The 17,676-nt window shown below is 46.8% G+C and overlaps 1 protein-coding gene across 1 annotated transcript in view; it reads left to right on the forward strand.

Moving 5' to 3' along the window:
• The first annotated feature begins 520 nt into the window (after nucleotides 1-520).
• CHD9 (chromodomain helicase DNA binding protein 9) overlaps nucleotides 521-17,676 on the forward strand; it is a 199,385-nt gene continuing 182,229 nt past the window's right edge. Inside the window, exon 1 of the mRNA XM_056136930.1 lies at nucleotides 521-754. The gene's annotated coding sequence lies outside the window, so the exon portion shown is untranslated. The remainder of the gene's footprint in view (nucleotides 755-17,676) is intronic.

The raw sequence follows: 17,676 nt of genomic DNA on the forward strand, positions 1-17,676 counted from the left end.
ATCAAATCAGGGTCAGCCTCATGCAAGGAAAGTGTCTTCCTGGCTGTACTGTCCTCGGGTTCCTTAGCCCCTTCATTGCTTACAAACCAACATCAATCGTGAGCAGTCTACCTCAGATAAGGCAGGCAAAGAGGCTGGAAGTATCTTGAAAGAGAACAAGGGCCGGAAAGATAGTTCAGGACTTGTTAAAGTGCTCGCCTCGCATGCAGCGGGCTCTGGTTTGATCTACCAGTGCCACATGGTCCCCCCCAAACACTTTTCGTGAGGAGCCCCAGAGTCCCTCCACCCACGATGACTTCCAGGTGTGGGCCAGGCCCCTCCCTATTTCCCAGTAACCAGAAAGAAAACGAAACCAAAACTCCCACTACAACAAAACAAACACCCAACCCCAATACCTCCTGTCAAATGGAACAGCCCGTTTCAGGAAAATGTTTTTTAGCAGTCTACACGGGCAGCCGGGTCTGACACACGCCAGGGCCTGTGCAGAACATCTGACCTAGCTGTCACAGGTCCGAACTGTTATCCTCCCATCCCAGCCGGGATGCACCCGATAAAGGCCGGAGTGGGGACCCGTCTTTCCCAATGCAGCGTCTGTGGCTGGGTTCTCAGAGCCAGGCCGAAGGAGTAATTATAGCTTCCCTCTGCGGTGTCCGGGGCAGGAGGCTGATTTAATAAAGGAAGCCTGCTGTCTGTCTCCAGCCTGGCTCTGACTCATGGAACCAGGGAGTCCCAGAAGCGCTACCCACAGAGGGTGGTAAGCAGCTGGGGGAGGGGGGAGGGGTGGGAGGTGAGGGTGGCCGCGGCGGCGAGAGAGAGCGCGAAGGAGGAAACTCCCTGCTTGGCCTGGAGGAACCTGCAGCTGGAGCCAGAGGAAGTGGGGCTCAGACAGAGCAGCTGCTGTTCCAGCCACTGCAGCGGCCGCCGCGCCCTTGCACGGAGGCCCCTTGCAGGCCGAGCTGCTGTAGAATAAAAGGGGTTCGTGATGTTCATCCGCTGCGCCCACGGGGACCGCGGGCAGGTCCCTGGAACGTCCGCCTCGGTGTGTGAGGGGCTTTGAGGGCTTTTCGGGGAGGGGGCCGAGCAGATGGAGCCTCTGCTCTCCCCCAGCGGTCTCTGCTTGGGCAGGAGAGGCAGCGAGTGAGTTCAGGCTGTTGCGGCCACAGAGGCAGCGTGTGACCCGGGAGTGACCGTGGAGTTGGACTGAGCCTGCGAGAGGTCACTGGAGGTCCTGTGCTCCTTCCCTCCACAGCAGCTCCTCCCCCTCCCGACTGTCAGCCAGCAGAGACAGCTTGACCTCCTCTCCTCCTCCTCCTCTTCCTCCTCCTCCTCCTCCTCCTTCCTTCTCTTCCTCCTCCTCCTTCCTCCTCTTCCTCCTCCTCTCTTTCTCCTCCTCCTCCTCCTCCTCCTCCTCCTCCTCCTCCTCCTCCTCCTCCTCCTCCTCCTGTTCCTCCTCCACCTCCTCCACCTTCAGTTCCCCCCCCACCCCCCAGGTCCAGTCCAGGAGATTCCGGCTCCCACCCCTTGGCTTCCCGCTGAGTCACCAGCGGGCAGTCAGGTGATCCTCCCCTGGGCCCTGCGGAGAGCACCTTGACCTATATTCCAAACTCTCCATTACCTCCGGCTTCTGCTAGTCCCTCGAGTGCCCTCCCCCCTCCCCAGCCACGCTGCCCCCAGGCAACCCCCCAGACCTGCAGACTAGGCACACCCCAACTCCCGCCCCCCCTCCCCCCACCCCCAGCCCGGGGCGGTGCAGGGAGAGTGAAGAGCAAGACCGAAGCTGCCTGAAAATGGAAAGTTAGGAGGCAGGAGGCAGTGCGGGGGCCAGGCAGGAGGGGGTGGCGGGGTTGAGTCATCTGGGAACGCTGACAGCCCTGGGTGGCTTCCTCCCCTCCTGCTCTGGGCTCCGTGGCGCCCCGCCAGGCCCTGACTGAGCAGGCTGCTGGGGACAAGCGGTGAAGGACAGATGCCAAACCCGGGCTCCGGGGTGGAGAAGCTGTTGGCTGCCCACGGGAAGGGGAGAAGTGAGAAACTCCGCGGAGCCTGGGATGAACCTCTGTGACTCATCGGGGATGATCGAGCTGAGAAAACTTCCCCCACCCCCACCCCCCCCACATCCCCGCCCCTGCCTAGGAAACACGTCCCCATCCCCAAATGATCCACAAAATGGCCTCTGCTCATTTTGTCTATGGGGCCTTTGTGCGGTGGCTCCCTGTGGCATGCTTTGTGTCCTCTGGATGTGAGGATAATGGGGGGTGCTGTGGGAACAGGAATTAAAAGAGGAGTGTTCAGAATGGCACTCGAAGCCTCATCTTTGGGCATCGGGCCTGGAAAAAAAAGAGGGGGGTGATATTTACTGAAGATTGCACAGTTCCTGTTGAGTTAGAAAGGGCACTGCACGTGGAGTCATTCCTCAAAGTCCGGCTCTTCCAATTAGGAGCCCCGTGACCTGGGTTGGCACCATGTAACCCCCCTCCCGTCGGTCCTGGGGGGATGGGGGTTGACCAAAACCACATTACATCAGCTGGTGTGGCTGTGAGATCAGGTGGTATGTGTGCAAGTACATTAATTATATACAGGGACGCAATAACTGTGATATTCTTTTCTCTAGATGGTTAAATTACCCTCCCCTCCCAGCCGAGAGGATTATTTTATTTGTGGAATAGCCCAGACCTCCAAGAGCCTGCATCTGGCTGTGTTTCTCCCCATAATAGGAAACGGTAGCCTCTGGCTACATTATGGTCTACCCCTGTCTCTCAGGCCACCCCACCTGGCATGTTTACACACCACCCACCGGTTCCTCGGTTCCTCGTAGATCATTTTCTTCTTCCTTTAGATTGAGGGGGAGAAAAAAAAATAAAAAGCAATGCTGTATGCACGTATCACAACTCAGATAAAAATCTGCAGATTGGAGTCAAGTCCCGTTGTTTAATCAGAATGTAAATTTATGAAGTTCCTGCCTGGTGCACAGTGGGTGCTGGATGTCAGGGCAGGTGCAAGCGAGATGGCTGGGAGGAAGGGAGGGAGGAGGGAGGAAGGAAATTAGGTACTAGGAGCAGAGTGGGATTTACCAGGAGCTAATTAGGCTTCAACTTAGGGCCCTTCATTTGCATGCTTCCCTCCCAGGACCCCTGGTACCTAATATTTGATTTGTGTATTTCTTTCCCGAAGACAGCCCCCAGCATTGTAGATTCTTTGGGTCCCATTACACCTGGATCTGCCCTTTTCTTGGGGCCTCAGAGAGACCCAGCCCTGTTCCTATTAAGATTCAGAAGCACAAAAGAAATGCAAGTGGGGGAGGTGGTATCTCCAGGCTGTCTCCACCATGAATTTTAAATCTGAAATTCGCAGCACGATTCACCTAGGCCAGGCAAGGGTGTCAGGAATGGGACTTAACAAGAGAGTGGGGTGGGGCAGAGAGATCGTGCAGGGAATAAGTCACTTGGCTTGCATGTGGCCAGTCCTGCACTGATCCCTGGCACCGCATCAAGTCCCCTGACAACCAGCGGGATGTGATCCCTAAGCACAACCTCAAGGCCCAATAAATAAGCAAATGAAAGAGGGGAGAGGGCACCAAGAATGTGCACAATTGGGACTGGAATGATAGCATACCGGGCAGGGCGTTTGCCTTGCACGAGGCCAACCCAAGTTCAATCCCCGGCATCCCATGTGGTCCCCCGAGCACTACCAGGAGTAATTCCTGAGTGCAGAGTCAGCAGTAAACCCTGAGCATCGCTGGGTGTGACCTAAAAAGAAAAAAGTGCAGAATTGTGGGGTCCATTTCCTATAGTTTTTTTTTTTTTTGGTTTGTTTGCTTTGGGTTTGGGGACTACACCTGGCAATACTCAGGGGTTCCTTTTGATTCTGCACTCAGGGATCACTCCTGGTGGTGCCAGGGTGACCATATGCATTGCCAGCGATGGAACCCAGGTCCACCGCCTGTAAGCTTCCTACTGCTGTGTTATCTCTCTGCCCCCTCCTGTAGATTTCTAACTCCTAGAAGCTGAGTCCTAGGGCCGAGCGCTGGAATTCAGGCTGTTTTTCCAGACACCCTCTTTTTCCAGATTTGAGTCTGGGCTGTGCTGGTCGCACAGCACTGGGCGGTGGCAATTCTGCTCACAATTGGAGTCTCTCCCACTGTTCTGGCTGCTCCCACACTACCCAGTTCGCTAGGTGTGTGGCCTTGGAGGAGTTACTTTACTCTTTGAACAAAACTTCTTTAATTTTAAGGCAGTGGAAGATGATTTCAGAACCGGTTGCTGTTTGTGATCCACTGTGTTACATTGTTGAGTTCAGTGTCTAGAAGTATATATGACTATTACTTTATAGCAAGCATTTACATGGTGCTTACTGATGAAAAGTGGAGCTACAGAACATTTATTATTATAATTTTTATTATTATAATTATTATTTTGGTTTTGGGGCTGTGCTCAGGGCTGTCTCCTGGCTCTGTGCTCAGGGATCACTCCTGGTGGGATCGGGGGACCATATGGGATGCTGGAGATTGTACCCAGATTAAGCATGTGCAAGGCAAACACCCTACTCATTGTACTCTCTCTTCAGCCCCATTCCAGAGCATTTTTAATCAATTTTTCAGGTCACTAAGCTAATAACTGGCAGAACTAGGATTCGGGTCCAAGCGGTCTGGCTCCAAAGTCTTCTTTCTCAATCTCTGTATTCATAACTCTATGTAAAATTTTTCTAGACACGATGATGATGATGATGATCATGATGATCATGATGATGGTGATGATGATTATCATTCGTGACTTCAGGTTCAGAAACAGCAGGGCTGCTGGCCTCAAACAGACAAGCTTCGAGGATCACACCCAGCATACAGAGGGACACTGGGAACTTGAACTCATGACCAGATGCTTGCAAAGTTGCAAGACAGCTGTCAAAGTCAGAGGCTCTCAGCTGGGAGCCATACAGTTCCCCATTCGTGGTTTTCTAGGATATTCTAAGGGGGCCAGGAGTGGAAATTGTATAAGTGGTAGGTCATGACATGAGACTAGGGGGTCAAACTAGTAGGATATGACAGGGCTGGTGGGGGTGGTGGGGGAGGGGGGTGAGGAAAGGACAACAGGGGACAGGAAGGAAACAAGGTCATTAGTAGGTCACAGTTGGGAAAAGCTTGAGACTATGAGCCACCACACTGTTCTTCTGAGCCCTAGACTTTATTTTTTTGGACAACTTTAGATTTATAGAAAAATTAAGCAGGTCCTTTGTACAGAACATTAATAAGGAAATCCATGAATGATGTGTTCCTTCATTGAGACCAGGATTCCATTTCCCAAGATTCACGGGAAGTAAACTCTCTGAGGGCTCAGCATTTTATTTTAGTTTATTTCTCCCCACCCCACCCCCTTTCTCTTTACTGTAGTATTTCTTTTGTTGTTGTTGCTTTTTGGGTCACACTCGGTGATGCACAGGGGTTACTCCTGGCTTAGCTCTCAGGAATTACTCCTGGCGGTGCTCAGGGGACCTTATGGGATGCTGGGAATTGAACCCGGTTCGGCTGCGTGTAAGGCAAACGCCCTACCCACCATACTATCACTCCAGCCCCTTTACTGAAGTATTTCTATGATGACAGCATCACATGCTTTAGTTGTGATGTACTCAGACTTGGCTATAGTATCCTAGAGATTGTGCACACTCCGTAATGGATCCAGAGATCCCAAGCCGCAGAAATCCTGGGATTTTAGTATGCGGGGCAATGTCAGGGATTGAGCACAGGGCCTCATTGGCCTTAAGGCAGGCAAGATCTCTACAGCTCTCTAAACTGACCAGTGCCGCAGCTCTGCCTGGCATTCCACCAAGGTGATTTCTCTTCTTATAGCCCTACCTTTCATGGTAGATAATATTAAGAACATTTCACAGCGAGGAAACTAAGGCTCAGTAAGGCTGGGGTTCTTGGGCTCTGATGAAGGGTTAGGATGACAAAGCTCTGACATGTCTGATTCTCAAGATCACATCTGCCCCTCTAAAATTTGAGCAGTATTTATTTTTAACTGATAACCCATATTTTCATCCGTGGTGTCTTATTATTTGAAAAATTGCTCTTTAGGGGGCCGTTCTAGAGAAATAGCTTAAAAGGCCTCTCATGCCAGGGTTCAATTCCAGGTCTCCCCAGGTCTCCCACTTCTGCTGGGAGTTCCCCTGACTATGGAGCCAGGAGTAGCCAGAGCTCCACTGGGTGTGGCCCCCAAATCCATCAAACATAGGATAAAAATACTTCATATGGGGCTGGAGTTGATAGCACAGCAAGTAGAGCATTTGCATTGCACTTGGCCAACCCAGGTTCGATTCCCAGCATTCCACATGGTCTCCCGAGCACCGCCAGGAGTAATCCCCGAGTGCAGAGTCAGGAGTAACCCCTCTGCACCACCGGGTGTAACGCAAAAGAAAAAAAAAATGCTTCGTACCCATTTTTATCATTTGAAAGTCTCATGATAACCCATGAAAGAAGGTGAGGCAACCTATGATGACTCCACTTTAATCTGGAGGTCACTCATTCCTAAAAAAATAATGTATTACAGGGCCAAAGAACTAGCTCACTACACTTAGCTCATGCTTCACATGCAGGGTACATAGGTTTGATCCCTGGCACTGTGTCATCCTTGAGTCTGGAGCCTGGGTAGCCCCCGGGCATCGGAAACAAAAGTAAATATATAAAGAAACGGAAGCACGCTGCAAGTTTGAGGTAGAGTAAGCACTGAATCACCAGTTTGCTCACTCTTCCACTCTTCTCTTTGTCCCTCCTTTCTGATATCCTTTCCCCAAGACACTTTTCCCCTCTAAACTCCCTCCTTATACTTTTATTCTTGCTGAGCCCAAACAAAGGAAATACCTTGATTATTCTGAGTCTTAAGGGGCTGCTCTCTTCCCTGGGATTCACGTTAGATTTCTCCCCAAATCTGAGGTTTGAGTACCTTTTATTTGTTTAAAACAGATTTTTTTTAAAAAAAATTTTTATTAGTGAAACCGTGAGGTACAGTTGTAGACTTACAAATTTTTGTGCTTGGGTAAAACAGATTTTTTTAATTTAATTTTTAAAATTGGGGAAGGGTGAGAAATGGAGGAATGGATGAACTGGACCATACTCAATTGTGCTCAAGGCTTATTGCTCTTTCTTGGCTCTGAGCACCAACCTGTGCTCAGGTTGGTATTTAGGGACCATATGTGGTGCGGGGGATCGAACTGGAGTTGACTACGTTCATGTGTCTTACTCACTCTCCGACCTTTGATTGCATTTTAGTCTCTTTGAAGGCATGTCTGGCATTTTATCAGCACTGCTGCCAAAGAATGGCAGTGGAGCTGGTAGATTTCAATTAGACAAGGATTATGCCTGTTTTGTTTGTTTTGAGGCCACACTTGAAGGTGCTCAGAACTTACACCTGACTCTGAGCTCAGCAATCATTTCTGGCAGGGGTCTGGGGACTGTACTCATTGCCAGGGATTGATTGAACCCAATTGGCTGGGTGCAGGGCAAGTGTCTTAACCCCTGTACTCTCTTTCTCTCTCTCTCCTCTCTCTGGCCCTTATGTTTAATTTGATGGCAGAGTCAGGCACTGCGTTGCCAATCTTGGAAACCCATTTCATGACAGCAGCAAAGGAAGAATTTCCTCTTGCCCTCCCTTTTCAGGTCAATAAAGTATTCTTCTGAAGCAATCAAATTATCTTTGGCACTTCCTCTTTCTTAACAGCTTCTTGCTAGAAGCACCCAACTTACCAAACCAGAGCAGTAGTTTCTTTGTAGTTAATCCACTCAGTTTAAAATGGTGCAAGGGTGTTACAAGAAATTCTCTTAGAGAGAGAGAGAGAGAGAGAGAGAGAGAGAGAGAGAGCGCCTGTCATAGTGGCAGGTGGGGGGGGGGGCGGTGGAGGGCAGTGGTGGTAAAAGTACACTGGTGAAGGAATGTATACCGGAACATTATATGACTGAAATCCAGTCATGAACAACTTTGTAAATATGTTTATCTCTGTGATTCAATTAAAAAAAAAAAGCAGACCCCCCCCCCCCGCAAAAAATGAATGATACTCAGCATCTATTTGTTGATTTTTCAAAATAACCTGGTGGGGGGGTTTATAGAAATTAAACAGTAATTATTCTTTGAGAGGAAAAAAAGTATTCACTTTTCTCTACTCTCCTGAAGAAAGGCTTACTTTTTTAAATGTCCCTTCCTACAATTTTTTTCTCTTTAAAGTACTTATTTTGGGTGGTGTCGGGTGTCAAATCCAAATCCTCGTTAATACCAAGCAGCCTATCAGTGAGCTGTATTTCTGGCCCCTCTTTCTTATTTATTTATTTGCATTATTATTTGCATTTATTTGCCAGTAATTCTCCTGGCTTTGCACTCAGGAATTACTGGCAGTGCGTGGGGGACCGTATGGGATGCCAGGGATCGAACCCACGTCAGCTGTGTGCAAGGCAAATGCCCTACCTGCTGTACTATTACCTTGGCCCCTCTCTTTTATTTTTTTTAAAATTTTTATTATAACTGTGATTTACAAAGTTCATAATATTGTTCATAATACAGTTGATTCAGGCCTTAAATGTTTCCAACACCAATTCACCACCAGTGTCTCCAGTTTCTCCCTATGACCTCAGGTTGCCCCCTTGCAGGCACAGATTTATTTCTTATTCTTTGTTACAGTGTGAAGGCAAATGGAATTATCCAGCCTTAGATCAATCAGAGTAAATTTGTGATCATTGTTGTGTCACAGTGATGTTACCAAAATCATTGTCTGGGATCAACTCTGCTGGTTCGCGCTGTTGAGCCTTCTCTGTTATTGTTTAGACTCCTTGAGCTTGGTGGTCTTCTAAGCAACTTTTTCGATCAGGTTTGCTGCGGTCCAACTGGGCTAACAGTTCTGTGATATTTTGAGGTGTACAGGAGCTATAGATCTGGACCAATATGGTGGCTTGACAGTTTGACGAGGTTCAGTTGTGGAGCTGGGCCATTTCTGTGCTAGAGGGGGTCAGTACAAATGAAAGGAACACCAAGTAAAGTATGTTTGGAGGACTTGCTGGGATGTGGGATGCGAGATGCATGCTTAAAGTAGACTGTAGGCCAAACATGATGGCCACTCGGTACCTCTATTGCAGACTACAACACCCTGAAGGAAAGAGTGAGCAAAAGGGAATGCCCTGCCATGGGGGCGGGGTGGGGTGAGGGGGATGTGGTGGGGTTGGGAGGGCTACTGGGATTATTGATGGTGGGGAATGGGCACTGGTAGAGGGATGGGTACTCGATCATTGTATAACTGAAACCCAAGCATGAAAGTTTGTAAGTCTACAACTGTACCTCATGGTGTTTCACTAATAATAATAATAAAAAAAAAAAGAAAAAAAATGTGGGCCACTAGGCCTTCAGGCAGAAAGGGCTCCTGAAGGGCTTCAGGCAGAAGATCTCAGAGTTAGTCCAGACCAGTCTACCTGGGACAAATTGGTGGTATCTTGTTCTTGTAGAGACATATCTGGGCCCTCTCTTTAAAATACTCACTTCTGTTGATCTTTTGAAGAGTAGCATTTATTTGATTCAAGAGTCAGAAAGATATGCAGTGAGGTGTCTCTCCCGAAGGTTGTGCCCCATTGGACAGTGACCTCTTTGGTAGAAGCCAGTAAGTCTGGCTCCTACCAGATATTATGTACCCTTCCACAACTCTATCACACACATAGAAAATACACTTGTCTAGAAGGATTATTGTCTGGCTTTTTCCTCCTATAGAAACACACTCTATTATTCCACACTTGGTTTTCTCATTTGAAATGATTCCAAGTCAGTTCATAAAGAGTATGCTCATTTCCTAAAAAAAAATTTTTTTTCAATATATGCCATTGTATGCTGTTCATAATATAAGTAACGGGAGCTCAGCAGTGGTTGTTTTTGTTGTTTCCAGTCTTTTGCCATTGCTGAATAACTGTATAAAGGATTATTCTTTAGGGCAGTATGTAACACTTAATAGAGACCAGTCTGAGATTCTGCTCTGAGATTTTGCATACGTATCTAATCCAGAAATACAGATCCTTAGAAAGCAGGTCATTTCTTATCTGTCTTCTCTACTCATTTGACCCTGGGGGTTGGCAACTTAATCTTGCCTGAGGTTCTATATTTTCACTGATGATATCTCTCTGATTATATTGATGGTAATAACTTTTATCAACAGGTTATTTTCTTGTGCTGAAGTGGTGTGTCCTCACTGTACCCACCATTATTGGCTCAGCATATTGGCCATGACAACTAGTAACCTTCGTTGACACCACAAATATACAAGAGTTCGGGGTTCATTGGTTTGTATTCTGACTGTAGGATCAGGTCAGAGCACTCAAACTAGAAATTTGAGCTTTCTGATCCTGGTATTTGGGAAATGAACCAGTTTCCTAAGTGTGCTGTTTGAAGAATTTATTATTATAATATTAATTATTTTGGGCACCACATCTGGCGGTGCTCAGGTCTTATTCCTGGTTCTGCTTTCAGGAATCACTTCTAGCAAGCTTATGGGGGAACCACATGGGGTGCTAGGGTTTGAACCCCAGTTAGCCATGTGCAAGGCAAATGGTCTACTTACTGTACTAGCATGCTAGTTCCTAGTTGAAGAATTTAAATAAGCATCATAAAAGGACACAACTGACAACCAGCAAAACAAAAAGTTCATCAAGCCAATTTCCCGAAAGACAGCTGGAAGATTTTGCTGTTAGGCAGGTTGAAAGTCCTCTGTTTCTTTTCAAGTTAGGTCTTATTTGTATTTCAGGTAAAGACTTGAGCTCTGTTGTTGGCCGTTTGGAGGAAAAGAAGGAAAATTCATAGTCTGGTTAAAGATTCAACTGCCTCACTACACACACACACACACACACACACACACACACACCCCAACACACACACCACCACCACCACCACCACCACCACCACCACCACTACCTCATAGGCCAAACCCATATCATACGCTTGGTGTGACTGTATTATAGCATTCTGAAAAACTAAGGTCATTTCATTAAGTAGCCTGCTTCCCAAATGGGTCACTCTCTATCTACCAGAGGGTTTTTTTTTTTAAAGTAAAAACAGAGGATTGTATCTCATCCTTAAAAATGTTTGTGAAAAGAAACTTGTTTGCTTGTTCTACAAGTTATGTACATAAAGAAAGGATATCACTACTTCTGAGCTCCCTGCCAGCTTTAAAATAGGCAGTTACCTTCATGGTAGAGCAAGTTCTTTGTATCTGTTAAGTGTTAAGAAAATCATCTGGGGGGCTGGAGCGATAGCACAGCAGGTGGGGCATTTGCCTTGCACGCGGCCGACTTGGGTTCGATCCTCAGCATCCCATATGGTTTCCTGAGCACTGCTAGGAATAATTCCTGAGCGCATGAGCCAGGAGTAACCTCTTTGCATCACTGATTGTGAGCCAGGAGTAACCTCTTTGCATCACTGGTTGTGACCCCAAAAGCAAAAATAAGAATATAATAATAATAACAACAACAACCTGAGGCTTTCTAGAAGTTTATTTATCAACTAATCTTTATTTATTGAGTTGCCTCTTTTTGGGCCACACCAAGTGGTACTTCGGGCTTACTCCTGGTTCTGCACTCGGGGATCACTCCTGACAGGCTCGGGGGCCCATGGGACCATATTGGGTATTGGAGTTGGAACTGGGGTCAGCTGTGGGGAAGGTAAGCACCCTACCCACTATCGCTGGGACAGCACTGGAGATCAAGTGTACAGATAGTATTCTTCCATGAAGGAGCTGGCGTTCCTGGGGCAGGGTGGGGGAGAGCACAAGAATAAGCAAAAATCGCAGGTCCTATGTCATATGGTATTGGGTAATATGGAGAAAAATAAAGTAGGGACTACCATAGTGTAGGATGGCAGAAGGAATATTATAACTTTGGGGGGGGGGGGATGTCACAGCTTGTGGTGCTCAGGGCTTGCTCCTGGCACTATACCCAGGGATCACTCATGGCGAAGCTCAGGGCCAATATGAGGTGCCAGGGATCAAATCGGGGTCAGCTGTGTTCAAGACAGGCACTCTCCCCTCTGTGCTATCACTCCTGCCCCAGAAGATCGGAACTTAAATTTAAGATGATTAGGGCAGATGTCACTGAGCAAGTCATTTGCACCAAGCCCTCGAGCAGAGTTGGTGTGTGATAGTGGGCCGCCAGATAGAGCAAAGGCCTCCTTTGTGTTATAATTTGGGGGTGAGACCTTTTTGTGTCCAAATATTCTTTTCACCAACTAATTATGATCCCTAAAATTGTATTATTGGTAGTACACTTAATAATACTTTGGTGCCAGTTTTAATAACAGAGGAGAGGAAGGTGATTGAAGGAGAGGAGATAATCTTGGTTCAGGGAGGAGGAATGTGGTGTGTTGTGGTTTGTTTTTGTTGTTGTTGTTTAGAGCACACCTGCTAGTTTGCAGGACTTACTCCTGGCTCTCCTGGTGGTGCTCAGGGACCACAGGGGCTGTGGGGTATTGAATCTGGATCAGCTGCATTCGAGGCAAGCACCTGACCTGCTGTCCTGTCTTTGCAGCTCCAAGAGTGTGACCTGGAAGCCTGTCACTGCTGGGGAGTTGAACTAAACGTCCCAGGGGGTTTGTTTTCATTTTCTCCAGCCGTGCCCACATTGTTCAGCCATAGTGATGGTCTTGGGGCTCTGAGCCAGTTCCTCCTCCCTAGCCATAGTGCTGAGTGAGGTCCTTGGTACGCAGGAAACAGACTGATGTGTGGTTTAATAATGCATCTCCCGAGGGGCATGGAGTGTCTGGAGTTGTGTTGTAGATAGTGATGTCAATGGAGCCACACAGCAAGCAATTCTGTAACTTGTAGCTCTGTTAGACTATGGTTAAGTTAACAGCCTTTAGAGAAATAAGTGATTCAGAAACTATGAATTTTTTCCTTCTTAAATAATGTGGGATAGTGCTATTATTTATGACAGCATTTTTCTCTATCTTGGCTTGGTTTTGGATTACACCTAGCAGTGCTCAGGGCTTACCCCTGGTTCTTGTGCTCAAGAATCACTCCTGGTGGTGCTCAGGGAACCACATGTGGTGCCAGGGGTTGAATTCAGGTTGGCTGCATGCAAGACAACCACCTTCCCCGCTGTACTGTATCTCAGGACCCTGCTTTATCTTTTGAAATGAGATTTTTCCCCTGTATCAGCTTCCTAGGTTTACCTTTGTTCCTGTAAGTTTAATTCTCAAACACTCTTCTAGACAAGATGACTCTTCTAGATAAGCTTTGACAACAGGTCTCAAACTCAGCTCTCTGTAGGGAGCAAGCAGTAATGGACGCAGGCAGGTAGGAACTGGTGGAGTCTTGGCAATCTGGACTATGCATTTCTCTGCTAAGCTAACCTCAGATCCTCATCCACTGGAGATGAGAGTTTAATGTTGTTAGACTTTTTTATGTTTTAATAGAAGCTGGAAATCATATGGCTTTTGTTTGTTTTGGGGTCCACACCCATCAGGTTGCAATTCTTGCACACTCAGCTGCAGTGCTCACTGAGGTTGGGGCTCCTTATTTTTTTTTCTGGGTCACATCCGGCGATGCACAGGGGTTACTCCTGGCTCTGCACTCAGGAATTATTCCTGGTGGTCCTCAGGGGACCATATATGATGCCGGGGATCGAACCCGGGTCGGCTGCGTGCAAGGCAAATGCCCTACTCGCTGTGCTATCGCTCCAGCCCCTTGCACTCCTCAGTTGCAGTGCTTGTAGGTGCTCACTAGGATATCTCCTTTCAGTGGAGGAACACAAGTTACGGTTATGGCTGTGTTTGGGGATGATCACAGACAACAGAGCTGCCAGGATTGTGCCCAGCACCCGTGGGACAGTGGAGGGCTGAGCTCATGAATATTTGCTTGCAAGCCAGTGCCCTTGCCCTCTTGCTCTGAATCTCCAGTGATTTGTTTGGGAGAAATTTGTAATGTCTGTCTGAGTGGTCCTCTGAAGTGGGAGACAATTCTGAACGGTCACAGACCTGAGTTCAAGTGTTGTTGCTTGCACAAATTCATGGTGCCACTGCAGATGAATCTCTTAGCCCTTCAGCATTTAAAATCCTCCACTCCAGAATGAGGGGCTGGATGTCACAATTTTCAGAATGTATCCCTCCAAGCCCAGATCTGCTGAGAAGTCATTGACAGGTGGGGCAGGGCAGGGTGGGGACCCTCGGGTTTGCAGAAAGGCTGTTTCGCCCTTGTTCTGTTTTTCTCTTTGGAGCTTCTGCTTTTCTGTTTTAGACCTTGAACTTCTGCCAATTTCTTTTTTCTTTTTGAATAAAGAGTTTCCTAGCCTTCAGGAGAGTTTCAAAATTTTTGAATTAGGTTGTCAGCTCTTGCTTAAGGTGTTATTAGTGGAGGTTTGCAAACTCTGAGGTCTGCAGCAAATATGAATGACAGGTCTTCGTTTCTTTTTGCCTCCACTTCTTGTCTGGTTACAATTGTTAGTGTGGACTTGAGGCATAAATCAACTTAAGTGGCCAACAAATATTATAGGGAAATTCTGACGCATTACCTCGTTCAATAGCTTGTTTGGGGGATGTTTCTTTCTTCATTTTGGTGAACGAATGTATTTCTGTTTTTGATAGAATATTGATGACATATATAATATAATCATATTCACTACTGATTTTTTTCTTGGTTTTTAGGCTTTGATAAATGTCAACATTTCACAGTGATTGGCAAACTACAGGTGTTCTGCTACTCGAGATAGTTTTGAAATCATTGTAGTGTCTTAAAACATTAGCTGCTGTCACTGTCACTGTCACTATCCTCCCGTTGTTCATCGATTTGCTCGAGAGGGCCCAGTAACATTATGAGACTTGTTGTTACTGTGTTTGGCATATATCAGATATGTCACAGGGAGCTTGCCAGGCTTTGCCGTGCAGGCGAGATGCTCTTGGTGGCTTGCTGGGCTCTCCAAGAGGGGTGGAAGAATCGAAGGCAGAGGAATTTAACTCAGCTGCGAGCAAGGCAAACGCCCTACCTGCTGTGCTATCACTCCAGCCCAAACATTAGCTATAATTCACTAATAACCTAAGAAGTGCTGCCTTTATCATCTCTACATTTCAGATTATTAATCCTATAAAGAAGTGTTTTTTTCCTCTCCTCTGTACTACTATATGAGGAAAATAAGATTGAGAGAGATTAAAAATGTGCGTGCACCACATAGATTTCCAATGTATTGCAGACAAGGAGTGGACAAATAATATTATAGCAGGTAGGGCATTTGCCTTGCATACTGCTGACCTAAATTTGATCCCCTGGCACCTTATATCACTGTATCACTGTATCACTGTCATCCCGTTATTCATCGGTTTGCTCAAGCAGGCACCAGTAATGTCTGCATTCATCCTTGCCCTGAGATTTTAGCAACCTCCCCTTACTCATCCTTCCCAATGGTGCCATATTGGAGGCTCTTTCAGGGTGAGTGCAATGAGACACATCGTTATTACTGTTTTTGGCATATCGAATATGCCACGGGACCTTGCCAGACTCTGCTGTGTGGGCAAGATATTCTCAGTAGCTTGCCAGGTTCTCCAAGAAGATACGCGGCCATGTGCTTCCAGGAGCTTTGTTTTACAGTCTCTGGATCTTGGCCGTTGATGGGCCTTTGTGGCGCCGGGGGGCAGCTTGTGGGTGTAACTGCCTAGCTACTGGAAAGTGGGAGATCTGGGTGGAGGAGGCCCAGTCCTGATCCGAGCAGACTTGGAGATCTCAGCCCTGGGACCCATGCACCTGGGTTCCTCTGCTGGTTGCTTCATGCGTGAGGCTCGTCCAAGTTTGTGGAGAGTGGCCTTGAGCATTGCTGTGGCTGGGTACCGGAGGTGTTTGGCTGCCGGGGCTCTGCTCAGGGTGGGGAGGGCACCTCATATAGTCCCTTTAACCCGCTATAAGTGATCCCTGAGTGCAGAGCCTAAAGTAAGCTCCTAAGCACCATTAGGTGTTACCCCAAAACCAACCAAACAAAAAACAAAACCCAACTTATCCCAGACAAATTCTAAGGTAGTTTCTAGTCGGGAGAAGTCAGGATGCAGGAATTCTCTGGGTTTAAGGCTTCCTAGGACTGCTTGAAAAACAGCTTTCAATTTTCAACTTTCCAGATCTCCTTATCTTCTGCAAGCCCGGAATGGAAGCTCGTTAATTCAGAGCAGTTCAAGTTTGTTGCCCTCGACTTGACTGATAAGAGGGGCACTGAATTCAAATAGACCCTTCCATGGCCTGGACATCTTCCGTAGGAAATGAAGGAACTTAGATTTGGGGGTGGAAGCAAACTTCAGGGGAGGAACAAGTCGGGTTTTCAGTGTTGTTTCTGCACTTCACTGAGCTGAGTTTCTCCTGCTGCAAAGGAAATTGCTTTCCCTGTTGATCTCCCTACTGTTCTGGTCCAGTGGATTTGATTTGTCTAGCTATGGATGATAAGTGTGTCACAAAGCAAATATTGATTGTGGACTTTTTCTTGACTCAGCACTTTGCTGGGCACGTATTATATCCTAGGTCAATATTTCTAACTCCCGAAGAGAGAAAGAGAGAGAGAGAGAGAGAGAGAGAGAGAGAATGTGTGTGTGTATTAGGCAGAAAAAAATATTTCACCTATGAAACAGAAAAGTAAATTTTCATTTGTGTACTTGCATGGGCCAGTATTTTCAGAAAATGTGTTCATTTTCTGTAAGAAATAGCAGTGTGAGGCAGGCAGCCTGTGTTGTGATTCATATTTACAGGCTAGAAAATTTTCCAATCGTGTATTAAGTTGGCAAGTGATAGAGTCTAGACTACCTACTACTCAGATACTATTATGGCCAATCGTCTGCCCTCTCTTTTTTACTGTAGTCCTTTGGTTTTCCTAAGAAGAGACCATTTGATTTTCAGCATAAACCTACTTGGTGCGAACATTTACATTCACAATGTAGAGTTTGAAAAAAAGTTTAGTAATTGTATTGCATAAGAAAAGCATCAGTAGCCATTGTTTTTCCTTTCAGTGAGCAGGAGAGAAAGTTAAGGGGTTGAGGTGCTTTCTTTGCATGCAGCCAACTCCAATTCAATCTCCAGCACTTCCTATGGTCCTCCAAACACTACCAGAATTAGTCCCTGAGCATCACCGGGAGTGCCTCCAATTCCTTCCCTCTAAAAGATTTAAAGTTTAGGGGCTGGAGCAATAGCACAGCGGGTAGGGCATTTGCCTTGCATGCGGCCAACCCAGGTTCGATTCCCAGCGCCCCATATGGTCTCCTGAGCAATGCCAGGCATAATTCCTGAGTGCAGAGCCAGGAGTAACCCCTGAGCATCGCCGGGTGTGACCCAAAAAGCAAAAAAAAAAAAAAAAAGATTTAAAGTTTAGAGTTTATCAAAACAAGAAATATGCAAAGTATGACTCATCACTATTTGATGGTGAACTATCAAATAGGCCACCCCTATTTGATCTTTTTTTTTTTCATCCTCCATGGAAAAGGATGGACTTTGGAGATTTACCTCTTCTGGGAACATTGTCTTCTGTGTATATTAATTGCAGTTTAAATGATTGATTGATGGTTTCTCACTTCCACAGCTAAATGGAGGGGTTTGTTGATGACTTCATCATAAGAAGTAGCAGAGAAGTATGCTGGAATCAAATGAGGGTACTTTTTCATCTGGTTTGTGACAAATTCTGCCCCTTTGTGAAATGAGGGTTAAGTGCATCAAGAGTCA

This window comes from Sorex fumeus, unplaced genomic scaffold (genome assembly GCF_029834395.1).
Source record: "Sorex fumeus unplaced genomic scaffold, SorFum_2.1 ptg000122l, whole genome shotgun sequence".
In the NCBI taxonomy this organism is placed as follows: Eukaryota; Metazoa; Chordata; class Mammalia; order Eulipotyphla; family Soricidae; genus Sorex; species Sorex fumeus.